This window comes from Heteronotia binoei, chromosome 13 (genome assembly GCF_032191835.1).
Source record: "Heteronotia binoei isolate CCM8104 ecotype False Entrance Well chromosome 13, APGP_CSIRO_Hbin_v1, whole genome shotgun sequence".
NCBI classification, from domain to species: domain Eukaryota; kingdom Metazoa; phylum Chordata; class Lepidosauria; order Squamata; family Gekkonidae; genus Heteronotia; species Heteronotia binoei.
The window spans coordinates 46932139-46952239 of NC_083235.1; positions in this window are offsets into that span (position 1 = coordinate 46932139).

Below are 20101 nucleotides of genomic sequence, written 5' to 3' on the forward strand. Positions count from 1 at the left end.
CAAAGCCAGGGCATAAAGCAGTATCAAACAAACAAACAAACAAACTTTAAGCTGCCTAAAATGATATTTATAGAACACCCCTCTGGCTAGAAACAGCTCATAAAACAGCTAAAGAAGAAATAATATCCCAGATCCTATGGAAGGTAAAGTAGATGTCCAATGAGCTTCAAGAGAGATGGCATTGCAAAGACAAGATGGCACCACTGAAATAGCCCTGTCTCTGGTCACCATTCACCTCACCTCTGCAGGCAGAGGCACACAAAGGAAAGTTTGGGGAGGCCATCCTTTTTGGCAAGCAGTACGAGAGGGGGTGATACCTTCTCCCCAAAGCCCCAAAGCTTTGAAGGATTATAATGTAATATGAATTTAACCCGGCAGTCCTTTTGAGAAGGGAGAGGTTCTATGTTTTAACAACTACACACTGGGCAGAAACCTACAAGGGAATCTTTCCTCATCATGCCATTTTCACGCATTTATATGCTAATTTCTACCTGTCATGAAGTTGCCATAGAGCATGTAAAAGGAAATCTCTGTTAGGCACATTTCATTCTCTGTAGGAGGGATCCCTCCTGTGATCGCTATGTCCCACACTTTTGAGTCTACTGGTTCTTCCCATCAGCACATATGCTATACACTTGCCAGATGGATGCCTATATGCTAATTCCCAAAGAATGTGTCATGAGAGAACTGCCAATATACCTCGAGAAACAGATTAAACAGTTAAATACTTTCATGAAACAAAATGGCCCACTGGCAGTATAGGCTGCCTATCATCTCTCTCCTTAATTTCCATTCAGTCTCCACTGGAGGAAGTCAATTTTGCTGTGCTTCTGCTTCTGGTATGACTGGCTCATTATTCATTCACAATGTAGATATGCTGAAAAATTATCAGTCTTCAGAGAAGGCCGCCTATTGCGTCCACTTTCCAATTCATGAAGAGACACACAGAGGCAAAGGAGATAGGACCCCCCCCCCCCCCGGGATGAACAGTTTTAATTTTAACCCACTCTTTATGCTTTTCAGGTAGGAGTCAAACAGGTTTTCTGGATTTTAAATTCGGAATGAAAACCTTTCTATCTGAAGTTTGGGAAACATCTTTATTCAAGATCACAAAACTTCTCTGCATCTTTTGAATAAAATACAAATCCCTTATTATGGAAATACCAATGAAATAATCTTTTTGTATATTTTGAAATGCTGATGTGGCAACACTTTAAAGGCAGGCAGGCAGATGCTCCTCTCTCTCACTCAAACAAACATACTCGACTTTCTCCTAGGAAATGGCACTAAAATCTTTCCAGCAAGGGTCTTATCCCACCCTTGGCTTTCACATAGCGTGATCTGAACTACCTCCTTCCCTCCTGCACCCGCCCTTCGCCCCACACCACCCTCAGTCATACCTCTGTTTTTCCAGGCCGAGTCCTGTCGGTCGGTTTCCTAGCAACAGCCTTTCCTGGCAAGAGAGCCAGTAGGACCAAGGCAGCTTGCGAGAGTCAGAGCGCCCTCTTGGTAGAACTGCAGTATGCAGAGCACTGGAGTGAAGGACTAAAGGCCAGGACAAGATTTTAGTGAAAGGTGCAGGAACATCACAGCTCAGGCAGGCCGAAGTCCTTATCCCTCCCCTCCCCTGTACACAGCAGCCATGAGGGACAATATGGTGCCAACCAAAAGAGCTGATTGTTGTTTTATTGTGGTTTCAATATTTCATTGTTAGCATTCTTGATCTTCAGAAAGGCAGGATAGAAATGCTCAAATGCTTTAGACAAATAAAATGAGTGCTGCAATTCCCAGAGCACCAGCTTTTGCAACCAGCTTTGTGTTATTTCCTAAACAGAGTCCAGAATTCCCTGGAAATCATACCAACCACAACTTTGGAAGCCTATAGTCCCAATACTAGAATTTGATACTGAAAACTAAGTTCTGAGGCAAAGACCTAGATGAAAATGAACCTCTGCTGCAGTATTCTCAGCCCACCACAAACACTTGGCAAGGGTATTAATTCCCACACCTGCTTGTCTCCTTCAGATACTAATAGCTACCTTCTGCTTTAGAGGCCTTCTGGAGATGAGAAGGCTACAGTTGCCATGACAACAGAAGCTGTCTGGTACCCAGTACTAGATATCCAGACACTGTCCAGCCCCCACTGAAATAGCAGTAGTCTAAATATAGCTGGGGATCCTCCTGTTAGTGCCAGGCCAAACCCCAAATACTCTAGCATAGAAGCCTCTCAGTTTCAACAGAATGTACAATCCATGAAAGCAACTGGAGTAGATTAAAACGCAAGGATTTGGAGTTAAGAATATTGCTTAGTGAAGGGCTTGACTTTCATGAAGAGGATGCAGGTGGCCTGCCTATCATCCCAGGGCAGTGAATTCCACAGGTTAATTGTGGATGGCACATACAGTTATATGGCTTCTATACGATGCTAGGCAATAGCTGAAGATCAATTTTGTTTTTAATTTGAAACTTGTGTTCAGTTTTAATTTGAAACTTGTGAGAGCCAGTTTGGTGTTGTGGTTATGTGTGCGGACTCTTACCTGGGAGAACCGGGTTTGATTTCCCGCTCTTCCACTTGTAGCTGCTAGAATGGCCTTGGGTCAGCCATAGTTCTCGTAAGAGTTGTCCTCAGCCCCACCTACTTCACAGGGTGTCTGTTGTGTGTATGTGTGGGGGAAAGATAAAGGAGATTGGGACCACACTGAGACTGAGATTCAGAGTATAGGGCAGGATATTTCTTCTTCTTCTTCTTCTTCTTCTTCTTCTTCTTCTTCTTCTTCTTCTTCTTCTTCTTCTTCTTCTTCTTCTTCTTCTTGTTATTATTATTATTTGTATCAAACTTATTTTAAAAATCTTAAGAATTAATAGGCAAGAATAAATAATGAGCAGTCCACAGGTGCTAAACGTTTGTTATGAGGGCCAGATTTGACACAAATGGGACTTTAGGGGGCCAAGCCATGTATGTCATAAAATGTAATGCCAGGTAGTAGAGATATAAACTTTATAAAGGATACAGTGAAATACAAATATTTTCCCCTTAAAATACAAACATGCTTAAACCTCTTGTGATATTTCGTTTAAAATAGAGATTTGGGGGAACAGTGGTGTTTTGCAATGCAATGTTTTTTAAATAAAACATCAAGAAAAAGCATAAGGAACTAAAAATATAAAATGTTCTGAGCCTAGGAAAACATGAAATGGCTGGGCATTGCAAGCTTTTCTCCCCATCCCACCTCCATCTATTCAGAGTGGAAATAGCTCTCCAGTGTTATATTCCCCCTTTGGCTGTGAGTTCCCAGGTTAGAGTACCAGTTCTCAGTTTGGCTGTGTGTTCCCAGGTTAGAGCACCAGATCAGGTCCATTCAGCAGAGACAAGCTGACTCAAAGCATCAGCCCTTTATTTTCAAGGAGACCACTCCGGCAAGCAATAGCTTCAACTGGCTGTATGTTAGAAAGTGAATATGCTTAAAACTCTTGTGATATTTATTTAAGATTTAGAGGTGAGGGAATAGTGGGATTTGGCAATGCAAGTTTTAAAATAAAGCATCAAGGAAAAGCACAAGAATCACAGCAGAAACTAAAAATATAAAATGCTTTGAGTCTAGGAAAACATGAAATGGCTGGGCACTGCGAGCTTCTCCCCCTCCAACCGGGTCTACTCAGTTTGGCAATGGATCTCCAGTGTAATATTCCGCTTTGGCTGTGGTTCCCAGGTTAGAGTATTCAGTAGGTACCAGTTCTCAGGTCCATTCAGCAGAGACAAGCTGACTTAAAGCATGAACCCTTTATTTGCAAGGAGTTTCAACTGGCCATAAATGCTGCAAAGTGAAACTACTTTAGCTCCACTGCATTGAAATAATATTGCTGCACAGACAAAGTTGCAAATGGAATGGGTTTTCCATTAAGGTCTCTGGGCCCAGATAGATCTGTCTACCTGGGTGCAGAGACCACAATGCAAAATCCATTCTGCTTTTTCTTTGCAGCTTTGCAAACCTAGAAGAACTTCCGGTTGAAGCAGGCAATGATAAGGCAGAATGAGCTGGGAACGTCATCAGCAGCATTGGAGCTTCAAAAGGTGAGGACAGGAGGGGGGGAAACTGCTGTGGGTCTGATTGAAGCCCCACGCAGGTTGGATGTGGCCTGTGGGACAGAAGTTTGACAGCCCTGGTATAGTGTATGGGCAGCCCAATCCTGACCTATGAGTCAGCTGGCCAGGGCATAACTAAGGTGTCGCTCGTTGACGTCCTAAAGGCTTTGACACGCTCAGGCATGGGGGCAGGGGTATAGAAGAACCGTAGGTCGCCGCATGTGAGACTGTCGCCATAGCAACTCCACTGGAGTGCAGACTCCTGATGCGCGGGCAAGGTGGAGGCAGCAGAAGGGGAGAGGTCTCCCTGGCCCCCCAGACTGGCCAGTCTTGGTGCAGGCACCATGGCACATGACGGTCGGGGGTGGGGAGACACAACCCCAGAAAGGCTGATCGCCTGTCCCTTCCCACCCCGACAGAGAACTGCGCCAATCACAGGCATACGTGCAAAGTCAAAGGAGAGAAGTCCCACCAATGTGGGGAGGGGAAAGGAATGAGGCTGGGCATGTGTGCACGCGCAAGAGAGAAGCCTGACTCGCTGCTGAGGTGGGGGCAGCGGGAAGATAGGGGAAGTGCGAAGCTGCAGGATTGGCCAGTCCTGCAGCTGAGCCCACCCACTATCAGAGACTTCTGCTAATGGCAGGCAGACGAGCGGAAGCATGCGACCTCCCAGCTGGCCATAAACAGGAAACACATAGTTCAGGAATTTGCACGTAGAGACCCCAGGCAAAATGTGTGCATCAGAACGAGCAGACAGAGTCCCAGCATGCTACCAAGTCCCACAGGGAAGCCCTCCACGGCACGGACTCAGAGCCCCTCCAGGACACCCTGATGTCCCCTGCTACTTGTGAGGAATCCCACCCCCCCAGTGGCAGCAGAACACAGAGTACACCAGCCAGGTGCCCATTCCATTACTGTCCCTCCCAGCATTCCCCTCTTCTCTGCGCCATGAGCACAATAGCCCTGGGGGTTGGGCAGGGTGTTGGGCCAGCTGGGCTGGGGTGCAGTACCCGGCTCAAGGCCACCCTTCCACCTACATGATGCATGGGGCAAAGACTGCCTTCTCCCCTGTCCAGCCTCGCAGTGGCAAGGCGGCTCATAGGTTTCCCCCTTCCCCTCCCCAAGAAACAAGGAAGCCCGCCCTCCAAGACATTCTCTCGTGGAGCCCACTGACAGAGTGGCAGAGGGGAGGGGGAGGGGGACAAGGAACATGCAGCAGATGCCAAGCAGGAGAGACAAAGTAGGGCACATCTCAGACTTTATTGTGCTGGAACCAAGTGCAATGGTATCCCAGGTACAACTTGGACAGTCTAGCAGGGAGCGGGGCTCCACTCAGAGCGGTGGGCAGGAACAGCTGATTGAGTAGAGCTTGGCGGGGGGGGGGGGGGTTGAATTGCCACACATGGAAGCCTCTGTGTTGTATTCCCAGCTGCAAAACAGAGACAGAGATCGAGAGCACCTGAAGGGGCGGCAGCTAGAGCAGGAGGCTGTGTTCAGACAGGGACTCTCTTAAAGGGAAAGGCGCTGACACACCTCCCCACAGGCATTGGAGCAGCTGCCAGACCCCTCTCCCCAGCACCCTGCCAAGAGTGGAAATGAGACAGAGGATAGACCAAGGGAAGAGGGCCAGCAGCAGCACATGGGAGGCATGGCAACTGCCCCCCGCCTGAGCTCGCTGCCTGGTTCAAGTGACGGAGACGCTGTCACACCACCCAACCTCAAGAGAGGGGGAGGATATTGGGGGTGCACAATTGCACTTACCTGTCCATGTACCCTTGCACGCTGAGCCTCCGGAGGCCGGGTACCTGTTGAGACTTGGAAACAAGAAAGGTTAGCCCCAGGGGAAAGACCTTGTTCTCCTCCTCAGAAGTAAAAGAGCTCACCCTATGCTATCTAAGCACCTTCACTGTTCAGCATGCACCCCCAATGTGCCCCGGCCCTCTAAGTCTGCGCAGCAGGGAGCTCTGCGGCAGAGTCCCATGCTGTGCATCCTACCCTACCTAAAGAGTTGTGCAGGGCTGGAGCAGAAGCCTTTGTAAGGAAGGGGGCTGTGATTGGGTGCTGGAGAGGGGGCTCGTCCCACCCAGGGTGTGCAGGGATTGGTGTGCCGTTTAGTCGACTCCCTAAGGGGTTTTGAGGCTGCACTGGGAGCGGCAGCTAACTTTGTTTTTGAGATACATGGGTCTCTATGGGATACACCACCACTTTCCTTGTTGTAATTTTGCGCCTCTCGCGGGGGGCATTCCCGGGTTGAAAGGTCTGAGGAAGCTGACTAATGCCAGCCACGCCTCTGGGGCCGCCCCCTCATGCAGCAGTGTAGTGGCCTCCGCCCCAGTTGCACTGCTGGCTGGGTGGAGCACCCCTCCGCTGGAAGTCAGGGATGGACATATGCTGAGGTGGGTGTAGAGGGGTGCAACTCCCATTTGCACCAGCGTGGAGGGAGTTAGAAAGGCGCAACTCACACTTACGACGACGTAGCTGTTAGTTGGCTTCCAAAGCACTTTCAGCCCCCCCCCCCCCTTAGGATTGCGCTGTTCCTCACACATGTACCAAAACAGAAATTTTAAACGGCATATTTCTGAAATGTTGAAATACTGTTCACAAAGTTCCAGGTTTCTTTGACAAATGTTCAGATAAACCTCTACAACAATCTTTCTGCAGAGCACAGCATAGGGTTCAGCACAAACTATGTAAGACCACAAGATGGCAGCAATTTGAAAGACTCAGTTGGATGAGAGGTTTTGGTAAAGAAGGGAAGCGAAGTATTAGCTTGAGTCCTTCAGATCAGCCAGCTGTTCCTATCTTATCCAGGTCAGTTGTCCGCGGGTGCCTGCCTCTCAGAAAATAAAAAAAAAATTCAGCGGTGTTCAGAGCATTACCTCCTTCTGCTGTAGTCTGCTGAAATATTGTTCCTGTCAATCAGTGGATCCTCAGGAACACACAGAAAGCCAAGCGAGGGCCTGAAGGAAAGGGTATAAATTGTTGCCTCTTAGGAAATATTCATCTTTGGAATGTGTAGGCCAGTGAGTTTATGGGTACAAAGGTATATGAAAGGAAGGCCTAGTTCTTACTGATTTGCTAAATGTGTTTGGACTGTAGGTTGGGGTTCATAGGACTGGCTGCTCCTCCACACACACACAAAACTCCTTCAGTGAGAACTCTGGCCAGATCTCTGAGCATCTACTAAATTATCTACTAAGGTACATCTCCACTCATGTAGACACACTGCACAAGAAATGTCATCATTGCTGAGGATTAGCATATTTTAATTTCTTTCTGGTCTAGAACTATTTTGCAGCACATTTTGCCATGGTAACAGGTGGGAATTTTAATTAGCTAAGCCATCCATCTCTTGCTCTGTATCATAATTTTCAAAATCATGGCATTCCCCTTTGCTCCATAGAGATAGGAAGATATGAATTTTGGTAAAACATGGGAAATGTCAGTAGCTAGATATAAAGGAAAGGCGACACAGAGGGGGGAAGATTGCCAATATCCAAGTGGGGCCTGAAATTATCCCAGAGCTACAATTGCTCTCCAGACCACAAAGATCAGTTCCCCAGAGAAAATAGCAATTTTGGAGTATGGCCTCTATGGCACTACATCCCTGAAAGGATTGCTAGCCTCCAGGTGGAGCCTTAGGGTTGCCAATCCCCTGGTGGGGCCAGGGGATCCCCCGGTTTGGAGACCCTCCCCCCGCTTCAGGGTAATCAGAAAGCGGGGGGAGGGGAGGGAAATGTCTGCTGGGAACTCATGATTCCCTAAGGAGGCTTATTCCCATAGAAAATAATGGAGAATTGATCCGTGGGTATCTGGGGCTCTGGGGGCCCTGTTTTTTGAGATAGAGGCACCAGATTTTTAGTATAGCATCCTGTTGCTCTCCCCAATATACTCCCTAAGTTTCAAAAAGATTGGACCAGGGGGTCCAATTCTATGAGCCCCAAAAGAAGGTGCCCCTATCCTTCATTATTTCCTATGGAAGGAAGGCATTTAAAAGGTGTGTGGTCCCTTGAAATGTGGTGGCCAGAACTCCCTTTGGAGTTCAATTATGCTTGTCACACCCTTGCTTTTGGCTCCACCCCAATGTCTCCTGGCTCCACCCCCAAAGTCCCCAGATATTGCATGAATTGGACTTGGCAACCCTATGGAGCCTGGAGATGTCCCACTTTTACAACTGATCTCCAAGTGGCAGAGATCAGTTCCCCTGGAGAAAATGGCTGCTTTGAAGGGTAGACTCTATGGCATTGTACCATGCTGAGGCCCCTCTCCTTCCCTCTCCAAACCCCACCCTCTTCTGGATCCACCCCCAAAGTTTCCAGGTATTTTCCAACACAAACCTGGCAACCCTACTGCTGAGCTCCCTCCCCTACCTAAACTCTGCCCTCCCCAGGCATTGCCCCCCCAATCTCCCAAGCAAGAGGTGGCAACTCTACACTCAAATGTCTATGGTGTCCAGGACATCATCATATTTAACGCTTATATAACACTCCCAGACACAGTTCAATCATAAAATAAACTGTTACTCCCAAATTGTAGATAAGTCTAAGAATGATGAGAGCTAGTGACTTAAGACAACCTAGACAATTCATAGCTGAAGTAGGATTTGAACCAGGGGTTTGTAATCCGTTCTATTAGTTACTAATATGACTTTCTGCCTGGGCAAGTTCCATGATAAATTATTAGAGAAGAAATTATGACCAGAATTTACTCTCAGGAAGTGACCATGTCCTTGATAGGGTATGTCTCTCTGAATCAGTAGCTATCTTGTGAAGATCTCCAGAAAAGAATTAGCAACTTGTTCAATGCCATCATAAAAAAAACACTTTTGTGGGAGTAAGCCCCATTGGATAGGCCTGAAGGAATCTGTGCAGACCTGCCTAGAATTGCTCTCATTAGCAGGTGCTTTTGATCCTATCCCATGCGACTGAGGAGTTTTCTGCTGCTGCACATATTTCTGGAACTCATCCGAGTTTCCACATATGAGCCCTGAACCAGGGAAGCACTCTCAGGAAATGAAACACATTTAGCATGCCTTCCCTGTTCATCGAAATACTGAGTGCTTTTCTGTTCCACTCCCTCTCCCTCCTCCAGTGGCATTACAGTAGGTGGAACCTGCAGATGGAACTTGTATTCCAAGTCTTTCTGATGGAATGGAATTTGCAAGACTCCCTACTTCAGTAATTGTTTTTGCCTCCTTATTATCATATAGAGCCTCAGTGTAAACAAAGTTACTTTTCATTTTCATTTTTGAACATGTTAGCATTTGTATTTATATAATTGTGGATGTGTTTGCATATGCATTGTTGAACTAGACAGTATGTGCTCCATTCTCTATTAAATTTTATTTAGGAGATGCATACATGCTGTATTATCTATAATATGTGTTTAGTATATTTGTTTCATTATAATCTTTTTATCTGTGGCCCAGGCTTGCTTGATCTTGTCAGATCTCAGAAGCTAAGCAGGGATGTCCTTTGTTAGTACTTGGATGGGAGACTGCCAAGGAAGTCTGGAGTTTTGCTACCCAGAGGCAGACAATAGCAAACCACCTCTGTTCATCTCTTTCCTTGAAAACCCCATAAGGGGTCACCATCAGTTGGCTGTGATGTCTCTTGACAGAAATTTCCACTACCACCAATCTATCCCCTGTTGAAGAGCTACTGAGATTGTGAATTATAATGTTTATGCCATTAAAGGTTTTTGAATTTGAGTTATAAGGACTAAGTTGGATTAGTCTTAAAAGTTCTTTTTCTTGCAAATTTGCTTCCAGACACATTTCAAAATTTTCATGGGCCTGGTGGGTACATGAAGGACTGCCTCCTCCCTTATGGTTAAGGTTGTCTTCTGATGCCCAGTTCTGTGTGCTCCCACTGCTGGAAGTAAGATGGATCAGTACCAGGGGCTTTCTGCTGTTATATTATGGAACTCCTTCGCCACCAAGATTCATGTGGTGCCAAACCTGCAATTTTTTTATTCTCCAGGTAATTTGTTTTTTGTATTATCCCAGGCTTTTGTTAATTTGTTCTGCCTTTCCTCTCCCTTTGGGTTCTTTTCTGGGGGTTTTTTAGCACTGATGTATTGTTTTATCTCTGCTGGCTGTCATAGTTATGGATCAGTTTAAAACTGACTGTTGCTTCTTTTATTATTTTTTAATAATTTAATGGCTGTTTTTCATTTATTTTCTTTTATTGGTTTTATTTTATGTGGGGATGGTTATCCCAAGTCAATAACCTCATCTTGATTTGTTTACACTCACTGTTTTCTCAGAATCTGAGGTAGTATCCTCTGAGGACAGCAGCAAAAGCCCTTGTGAAAACAGGCTCTTCTGTGGCTTTATTAGGTATCTAATTAGGTATCTGTGGCTTTATTGGGTATCTTCTGCTACACAACTTGACGGAAGACCCTCCAGCTCTCGTTCGCTTCTATGCAACATAGAAATGAATGGGATGTTTGCAGTACACCTTTGCTGAAGGTTACATTTGCATAATTCTGGCTTGTGAAAGTCCCTCCTTGAAGCAAAAATATTTAAAATATAATTATCGCACTATTATGCAATTGGACATACTTCTGTCATCAAGCCACAAGTATCATAAGAAACTTTCAGAGGCAGGCAGGCAGGCAGGATTAGGACAGTTGGGAATTTTCTCTGGGAGGGTAGCCCTGTTTTAGCTAAAGTATAACATCAACATTGCAACATCCATGAAAGTCCAAAGAAACCAGCAATAAACCTCTTCAATGAAATGTGCCAGAATCTAAGCCCGTGTGGAAGTTGTAACCTCCCTCCAGCCAGAAAATCCTTCCCCTAATCCTAGATGTGTCAAGGCTAGCTGTGCTAGTGATTGAAAGGTACCCTGACTCTCCTCAAAATCTCTCTTTTGTTATAAATGCACATGTTCCAGTATTGAGTCTCAGTACTGAAATGGATTCTCCAGTCATTAGTAAGGCTTCTGAAAGAAATTTTGCTGTTGGTTTTTATCCAGTCCCTCTCCCTCCTCCCAGGAGCACTGGGTCAGAGAAGCATACTTTTCCTGTTCTTTTATCCTCCCACCAACTCTGCTGCAAGGTGTGATGTAGTGACTAGCTCGAAGTCACACAGAGAGCTTTGTGCCTGGACAGAGTTTTGAACTTGGGTCCCCCTAGTGCAGGGACCAAACTGTTATGTATTATAGTTCTCACTAGGGTACTAGACTCGAGCTTGAAGCATGCTTCTATTACTCTCCAGGATCCTAATGCCTACATTCCAATTGGCTGTTCTCTTCCAAGAAATTCAAATAAAGGAACCTGGAGAGACCAATAGGAGGGATTGCTGCTCTGCTACAGTGTATATATTGAGTTGCCTGTGTTTTGTGACTGTTCTTGTTCAATAAATCGTTACTGCTTACCTTAAACTGACTGAACTCACTTTACAATGCAAACCACTAGATCTGTGAATGGATCTTAGGGTTGCAAGCAGTGTTCCCTCTAAGATGAGTGGGTGTGAGTTAGCTCATAGTTCTTTAGTCTCTGGCTCACACATTTGTGTCTTAGCTCAGGAAAAATGGCTCCAGAGCAAACTAATTTATGCAGTAGCTCACAACTTTAATGCCAGTAGCTCACTAAGTAGAATTTTTGCTCATACGACTCCACAGCTTAGAGGGAGTATTGGTAGCAAGGTCCAGCTCAGGAAGTACCTAGTGTCAAGTCCAACTATTTTGATATAAGATGGCTGAACAAATGTCAATTCTATGCTTTGGTCTTTCTCCATTATTTACTATCTGTCCACCACATCAGCCTTGCCATCTGGCAAAGAATGTTTATGTTAATGGGAAGGCATGCTATGTCTGAAGAGTACACTCCCTAATTTTCACAGGTCTTCTGTCACAGAGATGTAGTGCTAGAATGCTTTTGTAGTGGAGAAGAAAGTTACTGCTGTACCCTTTGAACTTTAGGTTTGAACAAAGCGTTTTTTTGTAACGGTTTATTATACCCTATACAGCACCATGTAACCTCTGGTATCTCAGTATTTCCAAGGACCATGTTCCTTGGGCACCTTTGAATTCCTAAATAAATCAGTCTATTTGAAACAAAACAAAGGACTAAATTATTTGGAATATCGGGGCTTGACACCTGAGGACTCTGGGGGTGGAGCCTGGAGACTTTCCCATTCCCTAAAATAAATAAACAAATAGCAGTGCAGTTCTCCTGAACACAATCTTCATTTTCTCATACTCTATATTTTTTGCCTTCAAAGGGTTCCCAGCAGCTGTACTTCCACTAAATGAAAGTGGCTCCAGAGCAAACTAATTTATGCAGTAGCTCACAACTTTAATGCCAGTAGCACACACTCACAAAGCAGCCAAAATAAGCACTTTGCAAGCCCACACTTTTGTGATCTCACTGGGGCATTGGTAAATCACTTTGCTTAGGGGATGTAACAGTTTCCTGTATTTCAACCAACTTCTTCAGACTAAAACAGAAAAACAAGTGGGAGTCGTGGGGTCTCCTCACAACACCCACTTGAATGTAGTGTGCCGCAGGGGCAAATTCTCTTGCCAATGATGTTTAACATCTACATGCACTCCCTTGCCCAGTTAGCCCGGGGGCTGGGCTGGGTTGTCACCAGTATGTAGAAAACACTCAGCTCTATCTATTGATGGACGGTTCTCGGGACTCTGCCCTGGATTATTTGGCTGAGGCATTGGGGGCCAGGGCTGAATGGTTGCAGCAAAGTCGACTGAAGCTTAATCCACAAAGATGGAGGTCCTGTACCTGAGCTGGGGTAAGGTAGCACAGGGTATCAGGCTACCAGCCCTGAATTGCACACCTCTTGTGCCAGCCCAGAAGGCGAAGAGCCTGGGAGTTATCCTGGATGCCTCACTTTCTATGGAGGCCCAGGTCACTGCAGTTGCCAAATCGGCCTTTTATCATCTTCGGCAGATTAGGCAGCTGGCACCCTACCTCTCCTCTCAGGATTTAGCTACAGTGACCCAGGCAATGGTCACTTCCAGATTGGATTACTGTAACTTGCTCTACATGGGCTTGCCCTTGGGGTAGGGCTGCCAATCCCCAGGTGGGGGCAGGGGATTCCCTGGTTTGGAGGCCCCCCCCCCGTTTCAGGGTCGTCAGAAAGCAGGGGGAGGGGAGGGAAATGTCTGCTGGGAACTCTATTATTCCCTATGGAGATTTATTCCCATAAAAAATCATGGAGAATTGATCCGTGGGTATCTGGGACTCTGGGGGAGGCTGCTTTTTGGGGTAGAGGCACCAAATTTTCAGTATAGCATCTAGTGCCTCTCCCCAAAATACCCCCCAATTTTCAAAAAGATTGGACCAGGGGGTGCAATTCTATGAGCCCCAAAAGAAGGTGCCCCTATCCTTTATTTCCTATGGAAGGAAGGCATTGAAAAGGTGTGCCGCCCCTTTAAATGTGAGGGCCAGAACTCCCTTTGGAGTTCAATTATGCTTGTCACAGCCTTGATCTTGGCTCCACCCCTAATGTCTCCAGGCTCCACCCCCAGAGTCTCCTGGCTCCACCCCCAAAGTCCCCAGATATTTCTTGAATTGAACTTAGCAACCCTACCTGGGGGCTAATCTGAAAACTCCAGCTGGTGCAAAATGGAGCAGCATACCTGTTGATGTCATTGCCTGTATGGGCGTGTATACAACCAGTGCTACACCATTTGCACTGTCTGCTTATTGAATACCAGATTCATTTCAAGGTTTTGGTATTGACCTTTAAAGTCTTGCACGGCCTGGGACCTACATATCTGAGGGACTGTCTCTCCCTGTATGTGCCCTGATGGTCTCTACGCTCAGAGAACCAACATCTACTGGTTGTCTCCGGCCTTAAGGATGTCTGTTTGACTTCAACTAGGGCCAGGGCTTTTTCAGCCCTGGCCCCGGCCTGGTGGAACATGCTCCTGTTGGAGGTTAGAGCCCTGCCAAAATGCTGAAGTCCCCCCTGCTAGCCAAGAGGAGCCTGCAAAATCCAGGGATCCCTAGCCCAGACCTGAGGGCTGCCAAGCCTAAATCTTCCCAGCATTTTTAAAATTGAAAGAGCAGCTGCAGTATGGGGGTGGGGGAAGGAAAGAGGAAAATAATGCTTCCTGCTTTACCTAGATTTAGTTCTGGAAGAGGAAAAGACAGGACTAATAATAACAGCCTTGTGGAGAGATAGTTCAGTGAAATTACTTAGGGAGGAGGGTCTTTATGGCCCTGACCCAAACTGAAGCCTTGCACAGCTGTCTGGTTGTTGTTGGAAAAGACATCTTGACATGTGCAGTTACTCCTAGGGTTGCCAGGCTCTTTCAATCACACTGCAGAGCTACTGAGCCAAGCTTCTCTTCCTTCTGTTGGCTAAGGCTCCTCCCCCTCCTGGTACCCTGGGGAGGGAGGGAAAGAGCCTTGGGAGAGCTTCCTTTGTCCAGTTCTCTCTATCAATCACATGGGAGAGATACAAAGAAAGTACCTTTAAGACCAGAAATGTTTTATTCTAGGTGTGAGCTTTTTGCCTTGCTACATACATACTTTGGGGATGGAGCCAGGAGACACTGGGTGGAGCCAGAAGCAAGGTTGTGACAAGCATAATTGAACTCCAAAGGAAGTTCTGGCCATCACATTTAAAGGGTCCACACACATTTTAAATGCCTTCCCTCCATTGGAAATAATGAAGGATAGGGGAACCTTCTTTTGGAGCTCATAGAATTGGACCCCCTGGTCCAATCTTTTTGAAACTTGGCAGGTGTTTGGGGGAGAGTCAGTGGATGCTATGCTGAAAATGTGGTGCCTCTACCTAAAAAAATAGCCCCCAGAACCCAGATACCCACGGATCAATTTTCCATTATGCCCTATGGAAATCGGTCTCCATAGGGAATAATGGAGTGCCCAGCAGAAATTTCCCCCTCCCCCAATTTCTGATGATCCTGAAGCAGGAGGAGGACCTCCAAACCGGGGGATTCACTGCCCCAAACTGGGGATTGGCAACCCTAGTTTTACTCCACAAGTTCTAGAGCTGTGCCTTGGTATGGCTAAGCAATTCCAGGGCTCTGAAAGTAGATCCTATTCTTATGAAAAGCCAAGACTATGAAATTATGTTCTTGTCAGGAGAAAAATGATTAAAAGGAAAGGATAGGACTGTGCTCTTGAAGGGGAGCAGGGGCAGTGATTTAGAGCTAGCAACTGATTCCTGACAGGATAGTCAAGAGGACAGATAAGTGTATACACAGTTCCAGGACACAAGGTCACCATGGGGCAAGGTGCCACAGGGGTATAGTAGCAGTGTACCTCTTCTTCCAGTTGCCTACCTTGTTTGTTGTTCTTCTGAATGTGAAGGGTGGCAGAAAGAAATTGAACTCTCTTCTTAGTTTAGACAATGGGTTTGACAGCTCCAGGCATAGAAAATGGCCCCCTGTATAATACTTGCAATTGGTTGCTTATAACATTGAAAAATGACACTTTATTGTTCTATGCCTTAAATCACTGGAGAAATGTTACTATCCAGTGTTGGAAATGTTACTATCCAACACGAATATCCATCTCTTTCCCTGAGGAACTCAGGATGGTTCTGTTCCTTTCATCCTAACAACACTGCAAGGAAGACTAGGCTGGAATATACCGTCTATTTCGTCCCATGGAACAAAGCTCCTTTACCAGTTCAAAGAACTGTGGTTGTTCAGTGCTGAACAGCCCCTCCCTCACCTAATCTGAAACAGTCTTAAAAGTTATGACAACTTGCCGTGATGTTAATAATGGGAAAGTGGTGAGTCAACTTGTACAATGGAAAATGGAAGAATCTCATACAACCTTGACAGATTGCTTGCATAAAGACCATTTCCAGTAGCTTTCAAAAATAGGCTGTTTTAAGGATGATACTTCCCAGATCCATTCATGGGTCAAGCCACTGGGAATTTCCCAGAGTGCTAGCTGGCAGGACTGAACATGTCACCTGTAGCAAGACTGGCTTGCACTACAGAGAGCATTCTTATATTGCTTCTTCTTCTATGTTTGCTCCAATCAGAAGATAGCCACTCTGTGGGGCTATTTCAGGTCAGGAAAATGGCATCCAGAGGGGTGCTTAAACTGTCCTCCGTGCCAGGGTCCTGATCCAAACTGGAGTCCTGAGCACCTGCCACATTAACAACAAAAATTCTTGTGATCTCCAGACATGGAATTTCCAGTGCTATGTCTGTTTTTGGCCATCTGCCTGTTTTGTTGAGTAACTTGAGTTCCTTCCTCATTGCATTGCAATTTTAAATAAATCATTACAAACTTTCCTCTCTTCCAAGCTTTGGGAACTAGGAACCACTTAATGCATTTTATTTGGTTGTTGATTTTCTCCCTTTCCTCAATTTCTGAATAATTTCTAATTATCTTAATGAATGTCTAAAATGGATTTTAAATGTCTGCTATATTTTTTTATTATTTGCAATGAATGCAGAAAAGCAGAGCATAAATTAAAACTAAGTAAAAATATAGCAGCCAGCATAGCCTCCTCTTTCTGGTGGATTGTTCTTTGTATGTTTCAGAGGCTAAGACAGCAAATGAATTTCTACTTAGTGCTATATATGGTGTCCCCAGATGGGCTCCTGCTCTTAAATGTGCTCTTCCTCCCCAACAATCCTAAAATTATATGTATTTAAATTTAGTTCAGCTCCATAGTTTCACATAACCAAGGGGTAAATATGGTTGAAGAGGCTGTGTGCTTGGTAGTGAGGCACCCAAATTAATTGCTTATGTTTTTATATTGATATATTTTACCAGGGTTTGGGCTGTCTCTAAATGGTGACCATAATTTCTCTGTTCAGACAGACTGCCTGTTCCTGGCAATATGTTTAACCCTCCCTGCTGACCCCACTCTATAATGACAGGTAATTTACTAATAAATAATGCCATTGTGCAGGACAATGGGAATACTGCTGAGTCCTTGTCTCAAGGGCAGTGACACAAAACAAACTGGGAGTTGCCTGTTTCAACACAAGAAGCAAGACTCTGGAGTCTAATCAGATAAAAGCTGAGAGACTAAGGGTTGGGTGCGTGGGTAGGTGACTGTGACCAAGCTCAAACTTCAGCACTTGGCTAACAAATGTTTTCCCAAGAAGGCTTACTGATACTTCATGTATTAGAGTCACTGGCTACCGGTCTGTTCCCAGACTCAGCCTGAGGTTGCTTCTACATGGAGGTGATTCTCTTGTTGTGCTTTGTGTGGTACTGTGAATGCAAAGGCATTTGCAGCAGCAATGGAGAGGATTCTCTGTGGTATCCTCTCACACCTGCCATTGCCCCCTCCTTTTACTGTGGGAGTGCTTTTTTATTTAGGAATAATGTCATATCTGCAAGCTTTTTGCAAGCTTTAAAAAAATGGGTAGGAATGTATTATTTATTTATTTCTGTGAATTTGTATTCCACCCTTTCCCATAAGAGCTCAGGGCAGATTCCAACATATCAAACAGTTAAAAACCAACAATACATCAATGACACTATATTGATCTGCCTACTAAAACAGTAACACTTCATACATGTAAATAACCTTTAGTTTGTGTAATCAATTTCTTGACAATTTATTTCAGCTCTCCTGCCATTGCTGAGCAATGAAGCATGTGTCAGGTAGATGATCCCAAATTCTATCTACAGCATCTCTAGTTTTTGGAAAGAATCTCTGGCACAGAACCACTACTAGTCACTGTAGACAAAACTTGGGCTTGCGGACCAATAATCTGACTTGGTGTACAGGACCATCATATATGAATCTCCAGTTAGATTCCAATGAAGCAGCAGCATTTTAGGGCAAGTTGCAATGATTCTGGTCCAAAATACATGTCTAAATTCACCTCTGCCTTTTGAAACTAGTGACATCACCATCAGATGCTTTTTATTACTTAGTTTACTGAGTGCTCACAGCTTAGACAATGAGTCATTAAAGCAAACATAAATTCATTTAACTTCAGAATCCTGGATTCCTGTCTGCTGGGACATGTAAAATTGCCCACCAAAGTTACTGTCATTCTTAATAGAGATGTTTGGCTATTTCACAAGCATTAAGACAGGAAACACAAATAACAATGATATTCAGTCCACTGACTGAAAAATAAACTGTGCCAAAGTGGAAGCTGAGCCTATTCTGGGATCCATTGTTCAGCACTATCCATTCCTGCTAATCAGGTTGTTGTGCCCACTGACATTGGTACCACTGAATGAGAGAGACAGAAAAATCTGAAATGATACATTGCACTGGGCCAACTTGCTGCTTTGTTTCTGTGGAGGAACGTCATCTTAGTTAATGTTGGTGCTTCCTTGGAAGGGAACATTAAACTACTAAAGCAGGCTTTGGCCTAGCCTCCCTTCATCCCCTCCTCCCTTCCAGAGTTAAACCAGCGCCTCTAGGGGGAAAGCCTCCTAGAGGGGCAGGAAGTTCTTTAGCCTTCCCCTCATTGCCTCCTCCCTTCTGGAGTTAAACCAGCAACTCTAGGGGGAAAGCCTCCTAGAGGGGCAGGAAGTTCTTTTGTTTTATTTATTTGAGTTAGGTGGGAAAAGGCCAGTTCTCAGCTGGTGCTCAGGGAGAGAGGTTGCCAGCCTGTGGGCTCCTGCCCATGGGAGAGGCGGAGTGGCCCCCAGGCAGTAATTCACAAGGTAGGGCTAGTTTACACCAGGGACGAGAGGATGCATTTAAATCTACCTTTTATTTGTCCTTCTTGTTGCTGTTCAGGTGCTGTGCTAAACTTTTACATGTAATTGCTTTTGTTTTTGTTTTTATTTTTTTCTTTCTCTTCTTATTAAACATTTTTACTGTTTTGAATGCTGGCAGTCAAACTCTGTACCACATAGATCCCCAACCGCTTAGACCATGCTGCTTTATGAAGGGGGCCCTGGGGAAGGGGGAAGGCATGCAGTTGGATAAGGTGCCAATCCTCCAGGGGTTCCCCGAAGAAGTGCTGTGGTCTCTGTGATACCCAAGTACAGGGTGGCAGAGGACCTTAGCTGGAGAGGGGGATTGGGAGTCCTGTTCCTCTCAATCTGAACCCCTAGACTGAGCAGGTGGTGGCAGCGAGCCCAGGTGGCTGGAGGAGAAATAGCTCCCTCCAGGAGTTGGCGACTCAATAGGGAGTTGACGGGACCGGGTCTGAAGGCAGAATCGGGCCGGTTCCGTCACATTTGGCGGCAGCGGTGGGATAAGAACAAACAGAGAACTTGATTGCCCAGGCATTCTTTTTTTTAAGTTGGCATTTTGAATTTGAGACGTGCAAGCACCCAGAGGAAGCAACAGAGGTTTTGTTTTATTTTCGGGTCAACTGGAGTAGGGAAAGTTTAGTTTAGTTAGGATGGAGCATGCCCAGAGACGGGACATCCTGAAGATGACAAAGCCACAGCTCCAGGAAGAGTGTGCAAAGCAAAAGCTGGAGTGTGACAACATGACTGTAGCAGATATGCAAGACCTTCTGTTGGAGCATAATCAGCATGCAGGGGCACCTGCAGAAGTGCACCCCGCCCAGTCAGAAGCAACCTTACGGCTACAATTGGAACTGGAGAGAATGCGTATCGAGGCGGACCGAGACCGTAGACGGGAGGAAAGAGAGAGGGATGAAAGACAGGCAGAGATCCGCAGCCGGGAGGAAAGAGAGAGGGATGAAAGACAAGCTGAGATCCGCAGACAGGAGCAGAAAGAGCAACATCACCATGAGCTTGAGGTGCTATGTCTGAAAGCTGAACAAAGCAAAAAGATCAAAGTCACCCACAAAGACTTTGCAGTGTACAAAGAGGGAGAAGACCCCTCCATATACCTCTCCAACTTTGAGAAGGCAGCCAAACAGTGGGGAATTGCAGAGGAAGACTATATGTCTTACCTCTGTAGCATCCTGACTGGAGAACTTGCAGCCATCTATCACAGCATGCAACCTTTAAAGCCACTGTCTTTAAAAGGTTTAGACTGGGGGCAGACCACTTCCGAAAGCAGTTCAGGGGTTTAGCCCCACCAGAATGTAAATCCTGTTCTGAATTTGGGGTAAAGCTGGGTGATCTTGGGAAGAGATGGGTAGAGGAAGAAAA